General features: G+C 29.9%; 1 pseudogene; it reads left to right on the top strand.

Moving 5' to 3' along the window:
- Window positions 1-9,537: 9,537 nt before the first annotated feature.
- On the top strand, window positions 9,538-13,124 carry LOC138942125 (cytochrome P450 4C1-like; annotated as a pseudogene).
- The last annotated feature ends 232 nt before the right edge of the window (window positions 13,125-13,356 follow it).

Here is a 13,356-nt window from a genome sequence, read left to right as displayed (position 1 = left end):
GTTCGTTTGGACACCGTTCATTTGCCCACTGTTCGTTTGGACACCGTTCATTTGCCCACCGTTCGTTTGGACACCGTTCATTTGCCCACCGTTCGTTTGGACACTAAAATTTGATTTAAATTATACGACGTAATCCACACCAAATTTTTGTTTTAAATAAGAAATAGGTTTGGGTTAGGTTATATCTTCCGGAAGTGGAGCCCCCCCGCAGGGGGGGCGGAACCTACTGTATCCATGCATGACATCCAAATATGCGAAAGGCTAAACAAAGTGCTAAAAGCAATGTAAAATTAATGACATCAGTATCAGAGATATATAAGTATGAATATATTTTATTTTGACAGATATTATAACCTTCAAATGTATCTCCTTTTCACGATTTCATATTTTACATAGATTTACCAGTATAAAGTGTTATAAGAATACTGATTATATTTTCCCAAAATGATTTTTATTTCTCTCCATCTGTTACATATATTCAAACAAACAGTGCGCATGTTTCTGTGTACAAATGAACAGTGTCCAAACGAACGGTGGGCAAATGAACGGTGTCCAAACGAACAGTGGGCAAATGAACGGTGTCCAAACGAACATTGGGCAAATGAACGGTGTCCAAACGAACGGTGGGCAAATGAACGGTGTCCAAACGAACGGTGGGCAAATAACGGTGTCCAAACGAACGGTGTCCAAATGAACGGTGCGCATCTTTCTGTGTCCAAACGAACGGTGTCCAAATGAACAGTGTCCAATTGAGCGGTGTCCAAGTAAACGATGCGTATTTTCTTATGTGTCCAAAAGCTACTGTATCCAAAATTACTGTGTCCAAATGCACTGTGTCCAATTGAACCGTGTGCACAATCTCGTGTCCATTTGTAATGTGTCCATTTGCACCGTGTCCAATTGTACTGTGTCCAAGTGAAGGCCACTCAATATTCCAACGAGTTTGAAAATTTCGAAGTCGCGTGACTCTGGGATTTTCCTCGATCCAAAAGTGCATATTATGCGCATTAAAAATTCCTTCCTGTGTAAATAGCGATTCATCGCTGGACATCACATGAGAGGAATATCTTGGATCTCGATCGATGTTTCACAAAAAATTTTCGCAAAACGTTCATCTTGCGGGATAATCTGCTCGTCGTAAATGTTGCACGCGCGTGTAATGAAACGCGTGCAACTTTTCTTGTTTCAATATTCTTTGTACGGTTGCACAAGATAAATTATGTTCTCGAGCAACTACCCGAATACTAGTTTCGGGATTATCCTCGGAAGCACGTACAACTCTCTCCGTGTTTCGTACGTTTCTAACGTAGCGATCTCTCCCAGTGTCGTGTTTGTTCGGCAGGACATTGCCAGTATCGTAAAGTCTTTGAGCTGCTGCAAGTATGACATGATTCGATGGATGTCTTCGGTTTGGATACAATTCGGCGTATCTTCTTGCAGCATGGTTCTGCTGCCCGTGACATTCGCCAAGTGCCATCAGCATGTCATAGTATTCTTGACTTGTGTACGCTGTCATATCTTCTTCGCGCTTATTGATAATCATTGGTAATCGCAAATTTATTGATTGCAGTATTCATCGTGCATCTAATTTATACGATCTTCGTGAACCGTCCCCGCGACGATTTCGATCGCGCGATTAGTCCCGCTGTCCGCGCGAGCAGCGGAAAATCGTCTTAGAATCGTATCAGGAATACGTCATTTTAAGGATGGAAGGTTTTTCTGAAACACCCTGTATATATATATATATACATATATATATATATATATATATATATATATATATTTACATTTTAAGTAAACAATAAACGGATGATCTAAACTTTTTTAGACATTTATCTGCCCGATCTAAAAGAGACAATCAGTCCAATATCTTAATTCCCTATGTTTGGGATTGTATCAGTAATTGAACTGATAGAAAATAATTATATTTTTAATCTTCTGTCAGTTGCTTTTTGCAAGCTTTATATACTTCTCATGACTAAAAATCAAATACGAAATGGATGCATATAGCGCGTCGCATAACGATGAACAAGCAAACTATTGGCTGAATACTATATTTTTGTAAAGTTTGTAATGAAGTAAAGTTATAAATTTGCTGTCATGGTAAGGTTTGCTCTGTTATTTGCGTGAATTTTGCATCTTGTTGTGCCAGAGTATACTTTATTCTGTTCTTTTCGTAAATATGTTATCATATTGTGTACAATAAGGTTTGCTCTGTTCTTGTTGTAAATTTGCTATTATAGCGTGTATAACAAAATTTGCTACTAATTGATGTAAAGTTTATGTTACACTGTGAATAGCATCATACGTGTTCTTCTTTGCGTAAAATTTACGAGCAAGCCCTTTTCTGTTATTTACAGCATCGTGAGACAAAAAATTTTGCCGTCAATTTGCTTCAAACTTTTTGACAAACCAAAACAAGACGAATGTTTGCTAGACAATTGTTGTCAAAATTAAAGCATACCTTGTCGCAAAGCTTTGGCAAAACGTGATTTTAACATTCTTGGCTATCTGGGTATATATATATAATACTCATATATATAGTATCCATCATATATATATATATATATATATATATATATATATATATATATATATATATGGATACTATGGAGATAAATTAATATACAAAAATTAATTATTATAGAAAATTATATTTGTTTTACGTAAAATATTTAATTTTTAAAAATAGTAATTTGAATAGTTGTTCAATCATGTTAAATTTTATTAATTATATTATATTAATGGATTATTATTTGTTTCTTTTATTTCAGCTGTTATAGTTTAATTTAATTTTCTTTCAAGCGTGATTATTATGTATATTTTCATCACTTATGTGTATTTCGCTTTTCTAGGTCATTATCTTAATGCTAGAAAAGGTGCTAAAGGTTTTGAAGAAAATTCAGCTTATGAAACGGAGAAAGAACTTGGAAAAGGGAAAAGAAAGCGATTTTGTAAAATCATACAAACTGATAGTGATTCAGACATCAAAATTCAAAAGAAAAGCAAGTTTCCTGCGCCTCCAAAAGTTCCGTTCAAATCTCAGGATATGAAGATCCATAAAATTAAGAAGCTTAATTCATCAAGTGAGACTTGACTTGATTAAATTTTATTTAAATTTTTCTATTTTATTTAGTTATTTGTGCAAAAGTAAACTTTTTTAAGAAAGTTTAATAATGAAAGTTATTTCAATGTAATTTTTTAAATGTTTATTGACAAGAATTCAACTCTCTCTCATCAGAAATTTTTCTATTACTTAGATATCTCCAGCCAGCTTCATACTCTATAATTAAAGAAAAAGGTTTTACAAACAATCTTGATTCATCCACTTCAGATGGAAACCAAAAGCATATTCTTAATGTTAATGTTATGAGCAACAATCCCATCTGCCAACATTTATCAAATGCAAATACGAATCTCAAGTCAATTCCTGATTCTGATATTATGCAGTCTGATACTGTGCAGAATCTTGTTAGGAAACAATCTTTGCTCTGCTCAGAAAATTTGAATTCTAATAATTCAATCGATTCGGTCAAAATATCTACTTGTGAAGACAGTACTTCGAAAAATATAGTAAAACAGAAAACCTCAATAAATAATCCTAAAAAAAAATTTAACTGTACTTGAAAAAGTGAGATCTAAACTCAATCTATATAAACAAAGCTATGAGAATAAACAAAGAACTGTGCCTCAAGTTAACTCTGCAAAAGTTTCAAATTCTTTTGAAAAAACTAATTTCATTCAATTTGAAGAAATTATTCCTAAGTCTCCTAAAAATTCATTATTTGACGAGTTATCTCCTGCAGTATCAAATTCAGATTCATCAGATGCTATCAGATCAGAATAAAACTTCATAAAAAGTAAAAAAGAATGCAGAAAGGTTGTATCCTCAGATAAACAGATCAACTCAGGTCAACACAAGCATTGGTAAGAATAAAATGACTTTTTACTTATGTTTATTATACACACTTTTTAATTTCATATTTGGTTTTTTTTTTATCTCCTGCAGGATCAAATTCAGATTCATCAGATGGTATCAGATCAGAAGCAGATTTCATAAATAATAAAAAGTGCAAAAAGATTATATCCTCAAATAAACAGATTTCTATCAAAGCAAGTATTGGTAAGTAAATGACTTTTTTTTACATTTATTATACACATTTCTTGATTTTATGTTTGGTTATTCTTCTTTTTTATCTCTTGCAGGATCAAACTCATTGTCAGATTTACCAGATACTGTCAGATCAGAATCAGACTTCATAAAAAGTAAAATGCAATGCAAAAGAGCTGTATCCTCAGATAAATAGATTTCTGTTAACGCAAGCATTGGTAAGAAAATGACTTTTTATTTGCATTTAATATACACACTTCTTAACTTTATAAATTTTTAAAAATTCCGGGCTAAAATAAGAGCCAAACACTATAAATAGCTATAATTATATTATACATATAAAATATGACGATCAAATTATACAAAGATAAAATATATAATAATTTATCTTGTATCATTTTCCATAGATGACATTGTTCTAGAGGAATTTTTGCAGAGTTTGTCAATCAATACCTTTTTAAAATTTATGTTCTTCGCTAAGCAATTATACATAAATTTTTTCATTATATTCATTGTTGCGTTGGTTTCATCTAGATTATTGCCATAACAACTGATATATTTTATCTATAACAGTATAAGAGCAAAAATATAGAGATCAAGTAAAACAAAAATGGATAAAAAAGCTGCAATAAAATTAATAATTGTCAGTATAAAGATTGAATAAGTACCCAGCAAGCAAAATGATGCAAACTTTGCACAAAGTTTGCAGCAAACCCGAGCATGTCTTTACAGCAAAATTGTAACAAAGTGTGTCCGGATAAAGCTTAGCTTTTGCTGGCAAGGTTTGTCGCAATAGTGTGATGCACATTTTACGCAAATAATAGAGCAAACCTTGCCGTGCACGGCATGACAGCAAATTTGTGGCAAGAACAGGACAAACCTTGCTGTGCACGGGATGATAGCAAATTTGTGGCAAGAATAGAGCAAACCTTATCGTGCACGGGATGACAACAAATTTGTGACAAGAATAGGGCAAACCTTGCCATGTACGGCATGATAGCAAATTTGTGATAATTCTCTGTATAGGATGATTCAGAAACTCTGCGACAAACTTTGAGGAACGATAAATCTCGCAGAGAGGAATATTTTTTGTGAAGCAATCCATCATGTTTTCTGACGCATCGTTTAAGAATATGCGACCGAGCAGACAAGAGTCTTAGGTGGAATTTATTATAATTATGAGATGATGATAATATATGAATAATTGAAAATGAATTCATAAAATATAATGAATATATGAATTGTATATATATTTACATTTTAAATAAACAATAAACGGATGATTTAAACTTTTTTAGACATTTATCTGCCCGATCTAAGAGAGACAATCAGTCCAATATCTTAATTCCCTATGTTTGGGATTGTATCAGTAATTGAACTGATAGAAATAATTATATTTTTAATCTTCTGTCAGTTGCTTTTTGCAAGCTTTATATACTTCTCATGACTAAAAATCAAATACGAGATGGATGCATATAGCGCGTCGCATAACGATGAACAAAAGAACTATCGGCTGAATATTATATTTTTGTAAAGTTTGTAACAAAGTAAAGTTGTAAATTTGCTGTCATGCCATACATGGCAAGGCTTGCTCTGTTATTTGCGTGAATTTTGCATCTTGTTATGCCAGAGTATACTTTGTTCTGTTCTTTTCGTAAATATGTTATCATATTGTGTGCAATAAGGTTTGCTCTATTCTTGTCGTAAATTTGCTATTATAGCGTGTATAATAAAATTTGCTATTAATTGATTTAAAGTTTGTGTTACACCGTGAATAGCATCATACATGTTCTTCTTTGCGTAAAATTTACGAGCAAATCTTTTTCTATTATTTACAACATCGTGAAACAAAAAATGTTGCCGTCAATTTGCTTCAAACTTTTTGACAAACCAAAACAAGACAAACGTTTGCTAGACAATTGTTGTCAAAATTAAAGCAAACCTTGTCGTAAAGCTTTGGCAAAACGTGATTTTAACATTCTTGGCTATCTGGGTAAATAATACGGAACAACTGTAAAATAAAATATGTAAAATAAACAATTATAAACTGAGAAACATAAAAATCTAAGTAGTAATTGGATGCGTGTATAATTATTATGTCAGTGTAATTTACCATAACAGACATATTTCTTGGATCCTTTACATATTTCTCAAATTTTCAGAAGTCATTAACAGACTTTAGAGGTAAAGCAGATAAATTATGTGGGCTGATCATTTCTCTCCCGTGGAGCAAAAGAAAAGCCATCAATTTCATTTGATTTGCTATTGATAAAAAATTTTCTACGAAACTTAACGCATCAACATCCGCGTTTGGCTCTTATTAACCCGAGATTTTAAAAAATTTGTGAATTTCGTAGAGCCTTATTAATTTATCTTGGCTTTATGTTTGGCTTCTTTCTTTTTCTCAAAACTTTTTACATTTATAGGTTCTGATAGATGTCAACATATATCTTGACAGTTTTTCTCTTAGAATTAATGAGATCAGCTCGATGTATCAATAGCAAATCAAATGAAATTGATGGCTTTTCTTTTGCCCCACGAGAGAGAAATGATCAGACCACATAATTTACCTGCTTTACCTCTAAAATCTGTTAATGACTTTTGGAAATTTGAGAAATATTTGAAGGATCCAGGAAATATGTCTGTTATGGTAAATTACACTGACATATAATGATTATACACGCACCTGATTACCACTTAGAATTTTGTGTTTCTCATTTTATAATTGTTTATTTCACATATTTTATTTTACAGTTCTTCCGTATTATTTATTTACTCAATTTTTATGGTGACAATTATTAATTTTATTGCAACTTTTTTATTCATTTTGGTTTTATTTGATCTCTATATTTTTGCTCTTATATTTTTACAGATAAAATATATCAGTTGTTATGGCAATAATCTAGATGAAACCAAAACAACAATGAATGTAATGAAAAAATTGATGTACAATTGCTTAGCGAAGAACATAAATTTTAAAGGTATTGATCCAAATTCTGCAAAAATTCCTCTAGAACAATGTCATCTGTGGAATATGATACAAGGTAAATTATTACATGTTTTTTATCTTTGTATAATTTGACCATCATATTTTATATGTATAATATAGTTACATCTTTATGTTGATGTAATTCTATAAGTCTAATGGTAATTATGTATTTATTTTCAGACGCTGTAATGTATAACAAAAAAGAAAACTGTGACATAAATCAAATAAAAAAAGCTTGCCAAAATTGGCTTAAGCAAGCTCCAAATCGGAAGCAGGAAATTATAATCGATAAAGAAAAGAAATCACTTCCGTAATTATGGAGTTAAGGATTAGAGAGTGTGGTTAATAACCGTTTCTTTTTGTAATTTGTCATAAAGATAAAAGCAAGATAATTTTCTATAAACTTTAATGTATAATTTAATTATATCTTTTTTTATTACATAACTTTATTATATAAACTTTAATATATGTTTTATAAGTGTCCTATAAACAATCTGTTTTATTCAATTCTATTTTATTAAACTTAGTTCTTAAAATCTTATGATCTAGAACGTAGTATACCTATCAAAAGTATGCAAATTACATATCTCACAAAGCTAAGACTTTTCTCTTGGCAATATCCATTTGCAAATCATTATCACAATTATTGTTTGTCTATTTTCAACGTATTTGAGTAAAGATGTGATGAAATAACAATAAAATTAATCCCACTAAAACTTTTATATCGATATTTATAATATATTTTTCAGAGGAACTTGATGGAATGGAAATTGATGTGTAATCTATCAAATAAGTATTATCCCATTTTTAAATTCGGGACTTTTTTCATGTATGGTGTGGCTATCCGTCATCCAAATGATTTAGAGGTAATAAAAGAAATTCAATTATCTGTAGATATTACAATTTAGTCAGATTTAGGAATTTTGTGTTTCACAAAAAGATTTTTGCTTGTAAAAAGATTTCTTAAAAAGATTCATTAAGTACTTTTTGAGATATTTTATATTTTATAATCTGACATATTTTGATATAAAAAATTAAATATCTCGTAAAATATTTAGTTTTCGATAATCTTACCGTAATACTTTTATGTACAGAATAATGAGACAAATTAACTAATGCAAAAAAGCTGTGAGATAAGCAGCAAGAACATGCGATAAAAAAAGGGGTTTTCATTTGTAAAATCAAAGTTGACCTTGAATTGACCCTCAAGGTCAAGTTCAAGGTCAAGTTCAAGGTCACCATTCGATAGAGCATACCCGAATTACTTAAAAAATGTTTGCGATATTTGATAAAAGCCATTTATTTATTTTCATTTTAGAAGTGGTGTACGGATGGTCTGGGACACTCTGTATATATCGGCTCTCCTAAAGGCGATGTCCAATTTATACAAATCATCGCTTGCCACTCGGCCACGAGTATTCTGGAATGCGCGATCTATACCTTATATAAGAAAACGCGCATTACTTAAAGTTGATACGTAACAGACGGATATATGCGCACATTGAATAACTCCGATAAATTTCGATGGATCTGAATAAAATTTTGTATCCTAAGTAAAGTTAGGTTCTTTTTGGACGTATGGTTTTACAGATACGCGATATCAAAATTACGACTCCGGATTCGAAATCAACAACCACAAAAACGATTATACCGATTTTTGAAACGTAAGCGATCTTACCAATTTTGGTACAGAAAATGGCTCAAGCACGGAAAAAAAATTTTCGCTACCATAGCTAATCATGGTTTCCAAAATAAAACTCTAAACTGCAGCAAAACGGTTTGAGGTTGGACCTAATAAGTAGGTGTCACAGCGCTAAGATGTTTGTTGCCCATTTATTATGACTGAAATCTAATTACCATACGCAGTTTTTATCTAATTTCTTTTCCGTGAGTGTTAACCGGTTTAACTAGTTTGCCTTTCAAGATATGACACTTTTATTATTAATACGTTCTTATTTTTAGCTGGACGAAATACAGTATAGTCTGGCTATAATTACAGGCTTCAGATTTTTATAGCTCGCAAAGATTTGTTTTACTGTGACATGTATCTGCTTAGGCTTAAAAATATTTGCAATTTTATTTTAAACATATAGCGAGTAGTGTTTCAACTAATTATCGCATCAAGTGAATCTCTTAGATAATCGACAGTATTTGTATAAAATAAAAATTGTATAACATTTTATTGTAAAATCCAAACAATATTTAATAATATCAAAATAAGTATAAACGCGTTATTCTTACATACAAGTTTTCTCATATATCGCAAGTTGTTAGCTTGATCCAATTATTATAATATTATTAAATATATATTATATTATTTTTACGGAAACTTCTAACAATTAAATGAACAATAAAAATAAAAAAGATTTTTGTAACGTTTATTCAAGTATCAGTAAAATAGTAAGCTGAAGAAGATCAAGATCAATAAAACGGTCCAGAACATCAAGAAACGATGTTTATCACTATATTGTTGGCATCAATGTTTATTTTATTGGTATATTATTATTACGTACATTATGGAAGAAACGGACGACTGGTTAATCTTTTACCAGGACCACCGGGCCATTCGATTGCTGGAAATGCATCACAGGCATATATTTCAGCAGGCAAGTATAAAATTTCTAATCTGTTTACATTAATTGATAGATGACTCGTTATTCATGCATACATACAAGTAAAAATTAAATTCATAAAAACTTATGATCTAGAACGTAGTATACCTATCAAAAGTATGCAAATTACATATCTTACAAAGCTAAGACTTTTCTCTCGGCAATATCCATTTGCAAATCATTATCACAATTATTATTTGTCTATTTTCAACGTATTTGAGTAAAGATGTGATGAAATAACAATAAAATTAATCCCACTAAAACTTTTGTATCGATATTTATAATATATTTTTCAGAGGAACAATGGAAATTGATGTGTAATCTATCAAATAAGTATTATCCCATTTTTAAATTCGAGACTTTTTTCATGTATGGTGTTGCTATCCGTCATCCAAATGATTTAGAGATAATAAAAGAAATTCAATTATCTGTAGATATTACAATTTAGTCAGATTTAGGAATTTTGTGTTTCACAAAAAGATTTTTGCTTGTAAAAAGATTTCTTAAAAAGATGAATAGAAAAAATATCGATATATACTCGATCGAAACTGTATACATAGAAAAGACGATGGGTAAAATAAATCGATTTTTGCCTAAGGAGTGTAAGTTATACATGCAATCTTACGCTTTTTGGGTCGCTGAGTACAATGGTAACAGTTTTATCCGTCTAAACTCATGGGGAAGAGGTCAAAATTTGCCTTAAAGAAACGAATTTGTAATTAACAGTTACATAATTTTTTTTAAAACAACTATATGTTTTTTTTTTACACCATTGATTCCTCTCATTATTTTGTGCATAAAAATATTGAGGTAAATTCATCGGAAAATTAATATTCTACGAGATACTTCCAAGTTTATGTAAAATTAAAGTATAAACTATCTCGTAAACTATTCACTTTTTAGCCATCCTGCCCTTATAACTTTTAAAAAAATCTATTAATATAAGAAAAATTAGATTCCATTTAAAAAAAAATGAGAAGGCCCCTCGTTTTGTCCCTTAGGAGTCTTCAACATTTTTCTTTTATCTATCGAATTGTCAGCCGCCGTTACCTCAATATTTATATGCACAAAATAATGAGAAGAATCAATTAGTATAAAAAAACACATAGTTGTCCTTAAGAAAAATTATGTAGTTGCTAGTTACAAATTCGTTTTTTTACGACAAATTTTGAACACTTTTTCGCGGGTTTAGACGGATAAAACTGCTAACCATCATATTCAATGACGCCAGAAACATAAAATAACATGTATAACTTACATTACATTTCTTAGGCAAAAATCTACTCATTTTACCCATCGTCCTTTGGGGTACCATTAATAAATTATTTGTAAGATTAAGTGATGTAATAAATTAATATTTTTTTCTTAACATATTTTCAATAATGTCAGACGATATTAAGCAATACCAAGCGTAGCGAGAAAAGTCATATATATAACTTGTTTCAACCTTGGATTAGCACTCTTCTCACTAGCACAGGTAACATAATAAGCATTAATATATAAACGTACATACTTTACTATTACAATTTGCGGGTAATGCAAAGGTAATAAATTTGAAAGAAATTCGTAAGTGAAATTATATTGAGAAATGATTCCGCCGTGATACATGTATTCTCAAGTAAATAGAAGTAATAGACGTTTCAAGTAAAAAAGATTTTCAATTAAATAAATTATAGTTTTTTTTTCGGCTGCCAATTTATGAAGTTTTAATTACAAAATAATAATTTAATTCAAATTTGTACTTGCAACTTCATTCGTCGCAAAAATTTTATAAGAAGATTTAAAAAATTATAAAAGAATTTTGCGCGGTATAAGAGAAATAAATTTAAAATAATAATATATTATTTGAGAATTGCTCAATAAATATTAAACTAAAAAAGAGAATAATCTTATATTATATTATTTTTATATATTATTATTTTTATTTTATTTCACAATTTGCACTATTTTAATTTTGTTGTAGGCGCTAAGTGGCATGCGCGACGAAAGTTATCTAACAAATGCGTTCCATTTCAATGTATTGACTCAATATGCTGATATATTGATCCAGGAGGGCGATTATATGACAAAATCTTTGAAAGATGTTGGGGGGGCAGTTGTAAAAGATTTAGTACCATTTATTAGTGAACATACGCTGAACGCCATATGTGGTAAGATTTCTGTAAAGTCCTTATTGTTCTGTTGTATAGATAATTTCGTTCTAAATGATATCATAACTTAAGATTTCATAGCTTAAGAAGATAATTTGTTCGCATACAAAGTATCGATGCTGCAGAAAAAATAGATAATATCCGATTTTTTATACTTAAAGCTATTGATGAAATATTCAATTGTAAATATCTTCGACTGTATATCCGGTCTTATATAATACATGCACTTGCAGAAACTGCCATGGGAATCTCTTTGCGAAAATTCAATGAGTTCCAGCAACAGTATCGAAATGCGGTTTACGACATATTAGAACTGATATGTTACAGGTACTTCATGTATATAATAAATAATTGTATGATTTATTTATAAACTTTTAAGTTATGATTGTGTATGATATATATTTTCTGTATATATATTGAATAACAAATTAAATATTGAATAATCATGTAAAAATGAACAATTAATTTGAGATGTTTAAAGCGATAATTAAAAATCAAAATCTATTCTAGGTTAAATGTTTTATTTTAAAATGAAAATTGTTTGTAATCTTTAAAATGTTGAAAATATTGTAAATGTTAAAATATTGAAATATTAAATAAACTAAGTTGTGCTATACAATCTGAAGAGACATTATCTTCGATTTTTGAAAAAATCTATTGTTAAAACAAAAAGTATAATGTTTTTAGAAGATTCTAAATATCTTTTCTGTAACATAGTTTTAAATTTAATTTTTTGCGTGCATTTACTACAATCAATGAGATTACTTAAAGATTACCGTAAGATTTTATAGCGACTTTAAATAAGGCTTTTACAAAATTACGTCATTATTGAAATTATATAGTTTTATTGAATTATGATTTAGAGCATTCAGACCTTGGTTCCATAACGTTTTGTTGTTCTCATTATCGCCACAAGGGAGAAAGCATGAAAAGATCTTGAAAATATTGCATGGATTCACGGAAAAAGTATGTTATGTATCATTTTATTTTAAATCCGCCACACACACACACACACACACACACACACACACACACACACACACAAACATTATCTTTTATATAAAATTACAATAAGTATTAATACTACATTATGCTATTAATATTTATGATATAATACGATGTGTGCTATTGTTATTTAATACAAAAAATTATTTTAAAAATTTAATATCGTACTTTTGTGTAGGTCATCGCGGAACGAAAACTTTATCACGAACGCACCAATGGTCGACATTTGAAAAATCTTGAAAATAACAAAGAGACAGAGATAGATGTCGAAATATTTGGAAGTACGTAAAAAATCGGAGCTAATATTTAAGAGTTTGATTACGCAATCGAACATTAAATTATGCCTGTAATATTTATACTAAACACAATCACACGGAATAATGGAACATATGTCTGCTGCAAAATTGAATCATTATTATTTTTAATAGAAATTCTGAATTTTTAAACAAAAACATTGTTATATCATTAAAGCGCGATATGCAAAAGTAA

This window comes from Polyergus mexicanus, unplaced genomic scaffold, assembly GCF_030449975.1.
Source record: "Polyergus mexicanus isolate NDT 795.1 unplaced genomic scaffold, iyPolMexi1.0 SCAF_21, whole genome shotgun sequence".
Taxonomy (NCBI): Eukaryota; Metazoa; Arthropoda; class Insecta; order Hymenoptera; family Formicidae; genus Polyergus; species Polyergus mexicanus.
This window is presented reverse-complemented; position numbering and strand designations above follow the sequence as displayed.